Here is a 9,148-nt window from a genome sequence, read left to right on the forward strand (position 1 = left end):
TTCAGTATATTCATAACAACTGTAAAAATATTGTGCTTAAATGTCGACTCAAAAGTTTTTCAAAGCTGGAAAACAAGTTTATTCCAAGAAACCCGATGAAGTCATTGCCAAATTAATCTCCAATTCCTTAATAAATTTAAGGTCTATTAACGAAATTCCCACCTTCTCTAATTTCCCACCTTAATCCACGTGTAACCCATCTTGTTCTTTCTAACCCTTCTGTTCCTGTATCTTAGTCTTCTACAATGTCCTTCAAAAAAACCTATCTTTAAGTCACCAAAGACCCAATCTTGAAGCCCATTAGCTTTAGTTTTGATCTTGTTTAAATCTGGGAAGTTTAGTGAAGCCAAGAGTGTGTTGAATGTTGTTGTTGATGATGATGGTATGAGTAAACTAGTTTCAAAAATAGCTTCTTTGTTGAGTGAGAATCATGTTGAACATGGGGTTATTGGGAAGGTGTTTAATATGTTTGTTGGTAACAACTGCGAATATCACCGTTAATAACAATAAAACAAAAATACACCTAAGAAAACACCTAATCCCCTTGGCCACCTTCTAGGAAGAGTGCCCGGAAGATTAAGCCTCCGAGCAGTCTAGTTACATAGTAAATGCTGAACGAAACTCCTACATCTATACATTTTCTTTGTCTGTTTCATCAGTTCTATCCTTTCTATAGCTTCTTTTTTAATCTGTGCTATCGAAACCTCAATATTTACACATGCTCCCTTAAACACTTTCGAATTTCTAGCTGTCCAAGTATGATAGATCATTGCACCCCATAGAGCAGCTAAAATTTCTTTCTGTCCCTGTTTCCAGTGTTTCCTTTTAATGTCTTGCAGCACTTGCTTCACCTCAGCAGCCTGTAGTTGAACATCAGTCCATCTTAAGATAGTACCCTGTAACTGTTTAAACCAAGCACAATCAACAACTAAATGCCCTGGTGTCTCCCTTGCTTGAACATCACATAAGCAACACTGTGGGCAGTCAACATGTATGTTCAGTCTCATTAGTCTATCCTTTGTAAGCAACCTTCCCCTGTACAGCTAACCATACTATAAACCTATGTTTCGGTTGAGCTATGCCATTCCAAATTAGATCAGCATTCTCCAATTTCGTTGGGGTACCCAAAGTTGCATTGTAGCTCCCAGTAATAGAATACTTACCTCCCAATGTAAGTATATACTTTCCATGTGCATACCAGTTCTTCATGTCTTCTTTCAGAGCAACAATCTTCCTCCGATACCAACTGGAGTCCTGGGGTGCCTTATGTTCCCAGATATTATTCTCAGTTTTCATATATATGCCATTTCACCCATTTCACTCAGAGAGAGTCCTTTTGCTCTACAAGTTGCTCTCAGTTTAATATGTTATTTAGTGTTTATGTTGATATAATGAGGTTTAAGGAAGGTGTAGAGGTTTTTGAGTATTTGAAAAAAGGGGAATTTGAAATTGATGATAGAGCTTTTATGGTGTACTTAACTGCTTTGAAAGGCAAAAGCGATATGACTCATTGTCGGAGTTTTTCCAGAAGATGGTTGAGTCTGATGTGAAAATTACAGTTTATTCAATGACGGTGGTAATTGATGGGTTGTGTAAAATGGGGGAGGTTTGTAAGGCAAGAAAGCTCATGGATAAAATAATGGTTAGTAATGGGGTGAAACCAAATGAGCACTTAATAAGACATTATCACAAGCATACATAAAGAACCCAGATTTTGTGGCCGTAAAGGAGATTTTGTGGCTGTAAAGGAGATTTTGAGGACGATGGAGAAGGATGGTTTCGATATCAATGTGACAAGTTATACACTTTTGATTAAAGGATATTCAATGTTTGGCGATCTTGAAGAGGTTGAGAAGTTATTTAGGGAAATAGATGAGAAGGGCATGGAGCCAGATGTTTATTTGTACAATTCTATGATTAGTGCTTGTAGCAATTTTGGAAGACAAATGGCTTGTGCAAGTTTGGACAAATGCAAGAAGCTGAAAATTTGCTTAATGAGACGGAAAGCAAGGGAGTTGACATAGATAGGGGTAATATTTAGTACGATGATGGATGGTTACTGTAAGCAAGGCAATGTGGATGAAGCAAGGAGGCTGCAGAGAGTTATGGAGGGCAAAGGACATGAGGTTGATGCAAGTGTTTCCAATATAATTGCCACTGGGTTGCGTAAGCTAGATCGGCATGATGAAGCAAAGAGTTCGCTGCTCTTGATGGTGGATCGAGGTGTAGCTCCAAATGTCAATGCTTATACATCTTTGATTGATATTTATTGCAAGGAAGGAAATTTGATTGAAGCAAAAAGGGTACTTCTTGAGATGGAAACTAAGAGAGTTAATCCTGAGACGGCAACCTACAATACCCTGTTAGATGGTTACTGCAAGCAGGGTAATTTTATTGAAGCAAAATCGGTATTTAGTGAGATGGAAACTAAGGGAGTTAAGCCCGGCACATTACTTACAATGTCCTGATAGATGGTTACTGCAAGCAGGGAAATTTTGTTGAAGCAGAAAGGGTGCTTGGTGAGATGGAAGCTAAGGGACTTAAGCCTAACACATTCACTTTCAATACCCTGATTGATGGTTATTGCAAGCAGGGTAATTTTTTTGAGGCAAAATCGGTATATAGTGAGATGGAAGCAATGGGAGTTAAGCCTAACACAATTACTTACAATCCCCTGGTAGTTGGTTATTGCAAGCAGGGTAATTTTGTTGAAGCAAAAGCGGTATTTAGTGAGATGGAAACTAAGGGAGTTATGCCTAACATGAGAACATACACTGCGCTAATACAGGGCTATTGCAAGAACGGTATGATGAAAGAAGCTTATAAGCTACGGATTGTCATGGAATCTAAGGACTGATACCTAATGTCTATACGTACACCTCACTTGTACACGGGGCATGCAAATCGGGAAAGGTAGATGATGCTATAAAGCTTTTCAACGAGATGCCTACAAAGGGTTTAGTTCCAAATGTTGTGACTTACACAACGATGATTTCTGGCTGATCAAAAGAGGGCAGATCAGATGAAGCCCTCAGATTATACAATCAGATGATAGAGGCATGTGTAATATTATGCTACTGCATATTCTGCACTTGTCACTTGTGGGTAACCTTCATAGTTGAAATTTATTTAGTCCCACTTAAGTCCTCATATTTGAAGCTCGTGCTGCAAAAGAAAGTCCTTTTAAATTACTCTCCTCACTTTAGCCAGTGATTGTGTAATTATCACTCTTCTGTATCTGATCCTAATGTTTAAAAATCTGAATGCTATATTTCTGATGCATTTTGGGGGCTTTATCTGAAATCGGTAACGTAAATTTCTATATTCTTCTTTTCCTTTTTATTATTGTCATTTGTATTAATAATTATTATTCTTAAAATTACATTATCTTATTTTACTTTATATCGTTCATTTGGGCCTTTTCCACTGAAGTATGCATTTTAATTGTGTTTTGCGCAACAAAGCTTAAATCATTATCTTTTACGCTTTTAGCTTTTGATAACACTGTCGAGTATATTGCGAAATACTAACCGTGCAGATTTTTCTTTGCTATATATGCAACAAGGGATGGCTCTTAACCTTTATATTTTCAACGATGTCAAGTTACATATATGAGGTCTCCTCCTATATGTGCTGCACATGCGGAATTTTCTTTTCAACAAGCACAAAGACATGGTCCTTAATTTTAATCTTTTCGACATGCACATGTACATATTAATTAGAGTACAAAGTTTAGACATGGGAGAAGCATTCTACAGCAATATAATATACACAAGTACATGCACAATATCCAATGGTTCAACTCAGTGAATTCCAGTTTAATAAAAAAATGATCCTGCAAATAAAGTTAACTATTTACAAATTCCTAGAGAAGAATTTCACACACTAAATAAATTTCAACTATGAAGGCCACCCACAAATGCAGAGTATGCAGCAGCATCAGGTATTACGCCTGCCTCTATCATCTGATTATATAATCTGAGGGCTTCATGTGATCTGCCCTCTTTTAATAAGCCGGAAATCATTGCTGTGTAAGTCTTAACATTCGGAACTAAACCCTTTGTAGGCATCTCGTTGAAAAGCTTCACAGCATCATCTACCTTTCCTGACTTGCATTCCCCGTGTACTAGTGAAGTATATGTATATACATTAGGTATCAAGTCCTTAGATTCCATGACAATCCTTAGCTTATAAGCTTCATTCATCATACCTTTCTTGCAATAACCATCTATCAACGCAGTGTATGTTTTGGTGTTAGGCTTAACTCCACTCATTTCCATCTCAATAAGTGTCCTTTTAGCTTTGCATCAGGCTCATGTCCTTCACCCTCCATAACTCTCTGTACCCTCAATGCTCCATCCAGCTTTGCACAATCCATTTATCAAACCACCATATGTGTAACGATCAGGAGCAAAACCTCCCTCAGACATTTCATCGAACACTTGGAATGCCTTTCTAACATTTCCCAACTTACTATAACCACTAATCATAGAAGTGTATAAATAAACATCTGGTTGAATACCCTTCTCTTCTATTTCCATAAATAATCTCTTAACCTCTTCAAATTTTCCAAAAATAGTATATATTTTAATCAAAGATCCAACCTTTCTTTCTCCATTGTCCTTAAAATTTCCTTTACAACCACAAAATCTTGTTTCTTGATATATGTATGCAATAATGTTTTATAAGTGTAATAATCATTTGGTTTAATAAACATTTGATCCATGAACTTTCTTGCCTTACAAATCTCACCCATTTTACACAATCCATCAATTACTACTGTCATTGAATAAACTGTAAATTTCACATGAAACTCAACTATGCATTTTCTGAAAAAACTTAAACAAGGAATCATATTGTTTATGCCTTTTCATAGCAAGTAAGTGACCATATTAGCTCTATCATTAATCTTTAATTTCAATGGTTACAATTAATGTTTAATGATAGAGGAGCAATTTTACAAAGGAAGTTTCATTCTAAAATTTATGCCTGAGATGAGCAAAAGGTGTAATTTGGAATTCTTCAGGACTTGGGAAATATTGAATTTTAGCCCTCGAATATTTTTGAAGGAGTCGAAATTGGCCCCATATACTTTCGAAAGCTTCCATTAAGTCCTCATTTTATACGCTCATGCTGCAAAAGAAAGTTTTTTGTAGTATTAATGGTTAGGTGACACGCCTATTAAGGAGCTAAAAATAGAATAAGAATTTTATTACTATATCACCTCAATTATTGCTAGATAACCTAATGATTGAAATTAATAAAACATACTTTAAAAGTTATGCAGTCACTAAGAATTCCTTGCACTTTCCAACCCAAAAATTAAGGATTAGAGTAAAATAGGTATGAAATGATAAATTATGTCTTGATTATCCAAACTAAATAAGTAAAAATGGACAAACTATTTTTAATATACATGACAAGTAAAAGTGGATGGAGGGAGTATTTTCTAATGCAATTATGGTTCTTTGCTTTGTTTATCTTGTTTCTTTTTGAGGAAATTTATCCAATAATATACATGACAAATAAAAGTGGATGGAGGGAGTATTTTCTAATGCAAATATGCAATTATGGTTCTTTGCTTTGTTATCTTGTTTCTTTTTGAGGAAATTTATCCAATATTACATGCTTTGGATAAATTTAGTTTATGTTGCAAAAATTTAGTAAGTGATTTGTGTAATGATCTCGATTGGTCAGTCTCAATTTCAAACTTTGCTCCGGCGAAGAAATCTTTGTGCTTTGAAAACTTGAGAAATTAAATGTGTTTTTGTCCTTAAAATAAGTGCTTAAATTTAATTTTTGTCAGGACAAAAACTCTCTTATTCAAAAAATAAGCTCAGTGTTAATGATTGTAGACTGTAGACTGTATGTGCTATTTTATCATAAGCAATTACTTTTTGTTGCATCCTTAAAAAGAAAATTATTTAAATTTTAAATTTATAATAAAAAGAAATTTTATATATTCAGATATAGATAAGAAACTATTTAGAATTAGACATCTAAATCTTAATACATTTAGTATTCAGACATGTATTCAGCTTTCTTAATCATAATTAAAACAAATGACGCCTAAATCGATCTAACTAATATCAATATATCTGTCGTTTTTTCTGTCCATCTTTTACTTAATTTCTGGGTAAGATTGCTAACAATGACTTACACCAAGCCATGGTCCCTTTGTGTCCTTTGTCTTCAACTTCGTTTCTTTTGTTGTATTCCTTTGGCAGACGGAATTTGGTTAGTAATGGACTGATGGTCCAGTTGATTAGATAATGGTGAATTATACAAACCTTCCTTGAGATTTAGACTGGTAATACATACATTTATTTTGTGGTTTTAAATATCACACATACTTCCCTCCTTCAATTATTTTATGTAACATAACTATATTAGCAAAATTATATTTTCATATTTAATTGGCTTAATGTACATTGATAGTGCTTAAATTTGCCAGTAAGTGAAAAATTCCACTTAGATACTTCAACTATCATTTGTTTCAATGGAGCACATGAATATTTAATAAAGTGTTCATATTAGACATTTTTTGTTCAAATATTGGAAAAACTTTTGTCTGTGTTCTCAAGCCTCTATTAGGTCGTTAACTTAACCACATAAAATATGACATCTCCTTTAGTTATGTACATCAGCCTCAATTGGAACATACTTGAGGTTTTACAACTTATTGAGGCTAATGCATATAATTAAAGGATGTGACACATTTTAAGTGGTTAACTTATCTACGTAATATACACTTGAGAATAAGCAAAAAGTATTTTCAAAATTTGAACCAAAAGTGTTTAATAGGAACACTTTATCATGTATTCAGTTGCTCGACAAAAATAAATCGTAGTTCGAGTGTCTAAATGAAATTTACTGACAAACTTAAAGGAGTTTGATGTATTAAGCATATTTAATTCAAAGGGAAAAGGTTTGAATTTTCCCTTATACTTCGCAAAAAGATCTAACTTTCCCCTCCGCTAGAGTTTGATTCATTTATGTCTTCACCGTTGCAATTTTAGTTCAAAATTTCCCTTACTCACTAATAAACTAATAAATACTATTATATAGGAAAAAGATCCAAATTTGTCCCTATAATATGTGAAAAGCCTAACTCTATCTTTGTGGTTTGCAAAAGATCTAATCTTGCCCTCCGGCGAAATGGGATACATAAAAAATTCGATCATTCCTTCTTCAATTTTAACGACGCCACCACATGTCATTCCACCATCAGTGGTGGCGTGGTAAAGTGGAAGAAGGAATGTGCAGTGAAAATGAGTGGATTATTTGTGTATCTATTTCGTCAGAAAACAAAGTTAAGACTTTTTGCAAATCATAGGAAAATTTGGTCCTTTTTCCTATATATTATTGGTCCATTTAGTGACCAAGGACAATTTCAAGCCAAACTTATAATTAATGATACACCAATGAGCCAGACTTTAAAAAAAGGGAAAACTAAACCTTTTCTCAAGATACAAGAGCAAATTTGAACTTTTTCTCTTTATTCAACAATGAATATAATCTGACATCGTCCTTTTAACTTCAAATAATTTGTATGCAAAAATAACTAAATCAATAAGGCAACAAACTAAGCACAGTCAAACAATGCCTTCAACTACTTGAGTACATTTTGGAATGGTAGGTTCAAGACGGGGGACCCGGCTCCCCTCCAGTAGTGATCTCCTCATGTTCCTCCAGTGCTATCCTAAATGAACTCCACGTGTCCTTTTAATTTTTAACGGACCAGATGCATTTTGCTAACCCAATTAATATTAACCATAGTTACCAGCATTTCTCTATCCTCTTTCTTCACTGCTTTCGTTCCGCCCCGAAATCTATACAGAAATGAGAAAATAGAGCGAGTAGATGTAAAAATTTACTTGTGTAAACCAAGTAACTGGAACTAATAGGAATAATATCAAAAGAAAAATGTTAAAACAGAGTGAGCAGCCTCCTCAATTGAAGAATACAATTATAAAAACAGCAAGAGGTAAAGAAAATCCAAGAAAATTTCTTATGCCTTTCACAAAGAAAAACCCAAATTCTACATTCAAGTGCATCAACAATTTTTCCCTTTCCAATTTTCATGCCCTCTCTGTAGGTCCTTTAGTTGGTGTTTATAGTTCTAAAGAAATTTCAAGTTGACAAGTTTTTAAATTCGAAGAAGACAACAAAGCTTTGTTGATACCCATTGTCGCCGGAACTTAGTTTTAAAGTGGTTGGATGCACTTTCGAATTTTTCAAAATTTATAACCCAATTGCATCCTTAGATTTGTTCTCCTCTAGTTATTGAGTGACTTGGTATGAAATGTGTTTTGTTTTTGTGTGAGTGAAAACAGTGATGAAAAAAGAGTGATTTGTGTTGGACATCTGCATTTTCCTGTTTTACTTTTCAAAGAGATTAGATAGTTAAGGAAGAGGTTTTGCTTACAGTGAGAAGGAAGGACCGAAGTGAGAGATAATATTAATCATAGTTAATATCATTGGGTTAGCAAAATGTATCTGGTCCATTAAAAGATTAACAGGACAGTGGAGTTCATTTAGGATAGCACTGGAGGGACAGGAGGAGATTACCACTGGAGGGGAGCCTGAAGAAAGAGGATAGAGAAATGCTGGTAACTATGGTTAATATTAATTGGGTTAGCAAAATGCATCTGGTCCGTTAAAAATTAAAAAGACACGTGGAGTTCATTTAGGATAGCACTGGAGGAATATGAGGAGATCACTACTGGAGGGGAGCCGGGTCCCAAGACGGGAAATCGTTAAATTACTTTATCACAAAGAATTTGTACATGGAGCATATTTTAGCCGTATGCTTTGACAAATTAAACTTATTAAATGTGTTGAGAATGTGGTCGGCTGATGAGAATACTTTTTATTTTTTTCACTTCTCGTATGTACCAAGAGTTAAACTTCTTGGAAAAATTCAATACTTTTCTTATTATGTCCTCCCATAAAACCAAGTAAAAGAACAAATAAACAAGAGTAAACACAAACCTTTTTCTTAATCTTCCATTCTTTTTAGATTATTCTTTTCAGACATGATAAATTTAATTTTTGAATTAGCCTCTTCTATTATGTCCAGTCTATTTTACTTATCATGATTATTAAAAATAATTCATTTAAAGTACTAGTCATTTTATAAAATCCA

The 9,148-nt window shown here is 34.3% G+C and overlaps 1 long non-coding RNA gene and 2 pseudogenes across 1 annotated transcript; 1 reads left to right on the top strand and 2 right to left on the bottom strand.

The window, feature by feature from the left end:
- Nucleotides 1-3,294, top strand: LOC132607118 (pentatricopeptide repeat-containing protein At2g32630-like; annotated as a pseudogene).
- A 445-nt stretch (nucleotides 3,295-3,739) lies between these two features.
- On the bottom strand, nucleotides 3,740-4,920 carry LOC132608286 (pentatricopeptide repeat-containing protein At2g32630-like; annotated as a pseudogene).
- A 2,550-nt stretch (nucleotides 4,921-7,470) lies between these two features.
- LOC132605409 (uncharacterized) lies at nucleotides 7,471-8,747 on the bottom strand. The gene is made up of 2 exons (XR_009569175.1): nucleotides 8,429-8,747; nucleotides 7,471-7,832 (listed from the first exon to the last, which is right to left on the bottom strand). It is a non-coding gene; the product is annotated as an uncharacterized LOC132605409 (long non-coding RNA).
- Nucleotides 8,748-9,148: the final 401 nt, after the last annotated feature.

Source organism: Lycium barbarum, chromosome 8 (assembly GCF_019175385.1).
Source record: "Lycium barbarum isolate Lr01 chromosome 8, ASM1917538v2, whole genome shotgun sequence".
Taxonomy (NCBI): Eukaryota; Viridiplantae; Streptophyta; class Magnoliopsida; order Solanales; family Solanaceae; genus Lycium; species Lycium barbarum.